Raw genomic sequence first — 3148 nt, forward strand, 5'->3', positions numbered from 1 at the left:
GGTCCTCCCGTGTGGGTGCAGTTGCCCAAGCACTTGGGCCATCTTCCATTGCTTTTGCAGGCCATAGAAGAGAACTAGATCAGAAGTGGAGCAGCTGGGACTAGGACCAGTGCCCATAGGGGATGCTGGCACTGCAGGCAGTGGCTTTACCTGCTATACCACAGTGCTGGCCCCTGTAGCTCCGATTTTAAATAAATAAATAAAAAAACAAATAAATCTTTTTAAAAAACAAAAAACAGAACATGTCATGAATTTATGTGTCATCCTTACAGAGGACCATGCTAATATTCTCTATGTCCTTCCAATTTTATATATGTGCTGTTGAAGCTAGGACACATTTTCCCTCAATTATTCCCATTCACAAAGTAAAGCATTTCCATCACTTTAAAAAGTTCCTAATATTAGCTCCTTCAGTAGACTTTATAAAACAGATGTTTGTCAACATTTGCCCATTCCTCTGCTTTTTACTATAGGCATGTTATTGGTACCTACTGTGAAGGTTTTCAACTTTTTGCATATTTTGAGGTATTAACTGTGTGGAAGATGGCTTTTCTGCCTCCTTTTCCTTCAAATGATGGAGAAAGGACCAAAGCTGTATTAGAATGGCTGCATTTGCTTCAGAAATCAGGCAAGCACATCATGCCAACATGACATACATCATTGAGGTTTGACTTTGTGAAGTTTTCAAGTTATTTTATAAAGAAAACTTTGAAAAAAAACAAAAAAATACACCATATTAGAAATCTTGGTTTCCTAGCATGATTTGGATTTATCTCTGACTACCTTTTTAATAACCTAATAGGCAGTAATTGAGGACTTTCTATGTGTAAATCATATACACAAAAAAATCAGGCAGGCAGAGAGATAATTAAACTGTAGGCTATTTAACCCAAACATCATTGTGTAAGGAATAGATATAGATGAATAGATGAAATTAACTCTAATATGAGGGAAATGTTGTCAAATGCTGTAGTAGAGACATATATTGCCATTGGCGATTTGTAAAAGAAGAGATTAATTCTGGCTGGCTGTTTCTGGCAGGTACTGTGGAAGTTTTAGCACTTAAGCAGAGCCTTAGCATTAGACTAAGGATTCCTTTGTAACCCATGTTGGAAGGGTGATGAGATAAGATTCAGTGGTGACAACACAATTTGACTTTGAGAGTGAAAGGGGACCTGAAATACTGGAAAGTAGAACCCTCCCATTTCTGCCTCAACCACTTAAACTACAACAGCTCCACCCTGGCTATTGTAATTATTGAGGTGCCACTTATATTTTCCTTTGAACTAAAGGTTTTGCCATTCAAAAAAAAAGTTTGAAAAATCACTGAGTAAAAAATTATTTTACAGGGCCTTCCAACACTAACCTTCTATAAATCACAGAAGAAATGAAGCATGACCACAAAAAGAAAGCTTTTATTTTATCAAACTTACCAACAGAAGGGGTGAACATAGGAAACAAACATTTATTGAATGAGCACCTACTATGTATCTAGCATCCTGAGCATATTACCATTTAACCCAAATAGCAACCTTGTTGGGTTAGATAGTACCAGTGCCTTCAGAAAGTTCATGAAACAATTGAATTAAAAGATAATGCACATTTTCCATTAATGGTTTGAAATCCTCCATATTATTATTATCATTTTGTAGGCAAGAAAACTTAGAGGTGTTAAATATCTTTCCCAAAGGCACATAGCTAATAAAGTAGAAGAGCCAAGATTCAAATGCAAGAAGTATTATACCAAAGGTCAAATTCCTATTGCCATTCCATGCCTCTCTGAGCATGGCAGAGCTCATACTTTCAGAGGAGGGTTGGCCCCTGCAAAATGATCACTCCTAAAAACCATACACATCTATGTCAATCATGCTGTCACAATTTTTTGAAGAAACACTCATTTTAGACTCATCACTTTCTTCTGAATGCTCTCAATTTTGACAGATCCATGTCATCGGAGGTTGATGATATCTTTCTTTCTTTCTTTTTTTTTTGACAAAAGCCAAAAGTCACTGGAAGTCAGGTCTTAGGAAGAAGGACATAATCAAAGTGGGCAATGCCAAGACAATCAATAGAACAGTGTGAATAAAGAGTGAGATGGATGTTCCCATTCAATGTTTGAGTCAGCTTTGAAGTAGCATGCCAAGGACAATAACCACAATGTTGTAAGGTACATCTGAACACCCTAGGTGACCATTTTGGAGGACAAACCTCTTTTTCCTATGGAAAATCTAGCATGCATATTTTTTAAAAGTCTCAATGATGTGCCAGAGAGACCTGGTTTCGCTTCTCAGCAACTGAACAGACATGGCCTAGTCCCTTAGTGTTTCCCAATGTGAATTTTCTCATCTATGTAATACACTAGTAAAACCCAAAATGGAGGGTGGTTTTAGGGATTAGAAGAGAAAAAAAAAAACATGTAGAACAACCAGTACCATACCTGATCATAAATGGGCTCTCCAAAAAGGAAGCTATTATTGTTTTGAGCTAGGTATTAAACATTCTTTGCAGATTTGAGAGCTTGAGATGATTTTTATGCAAATCAGATATGCTTTGGAGTTTTCCCCCAAGTACCATAACTGGTAGTTTATTCTAACACAGTGTGGCACATCTACACATAAGAAATGAGGGCATTTTGAAAACAAACCAAGATCCCAGAAAAACATTTCTTGGAAATGCAATCTACCACCACTGTATTTAACTCATTCAGGTTGCTAATAAACACTCTTCTAGTATCTTGGCAAGCACGGTTTAAAGAGAAATTTTCTGACCACAATAACTGCATGTCTTTCATAGCAATTGTCTTTCAAAAAAAAAAAAAAAAAGAAGAAGAAGAAAGAAACTACCAAGTTTCTCTGTTGGTAAGAAAGCAGGTGAACTGGGAAAGAAATGTAAAGCTTTGTGCATGCAGCTTGTTTTCCATGACAGGGGAGGTCTGCTTTTGAAAGCAAGCAAAGTGTTCATTTATTAGAAAAAACCAGTTCTTTGGGCTCCTGCTAAGTGTTTTGGGGCTCAGCAATTACCCAAAACTCAGATTATAGATTCAAACCTCCCTCCTACCCACACACGCCCTCACCTCCCTGAAAAACAGGAAATCTTACTGTGCCTGCATGATGCCTTCATCTCTGCAATCTTGCTGTGAGTTGGGCCG

General features: G+C 37.4%; 1 non-coding gene across 1 annotated transcript; it reads right to left on the bottom strand.

The window, feature by feature from the left end:
• Nucleotides 1–229: 229 nt before the first annotated feature.
• Nucleotides 230–334, bottom strand: LOC133753884 (U6 spliceosomal RNA). Its single transcript, XR_009865122.1, has one exon. It is a non-coding gene; the product is annotated as a U6 spliceosomal RNA (small nuclear RNA).
• Nucleotides 335–3148: the final 2814 nt, after the last annotated feature.

This window comes from Lepus europaeus, chromosome X (genome assembly GCF_033115175.1).
Source record: "Lepus europaeus isolate LE1 chromosome X, mLepTim1.pri, whole genome shotgun sequence".
Taxonomy (NCBI): domain Eukaryota; kingdom Metazoa; phylum Chordata; class Mammalia; order Lagomorpha; family Leporidae; genus Lepus; species Lepus europaeus.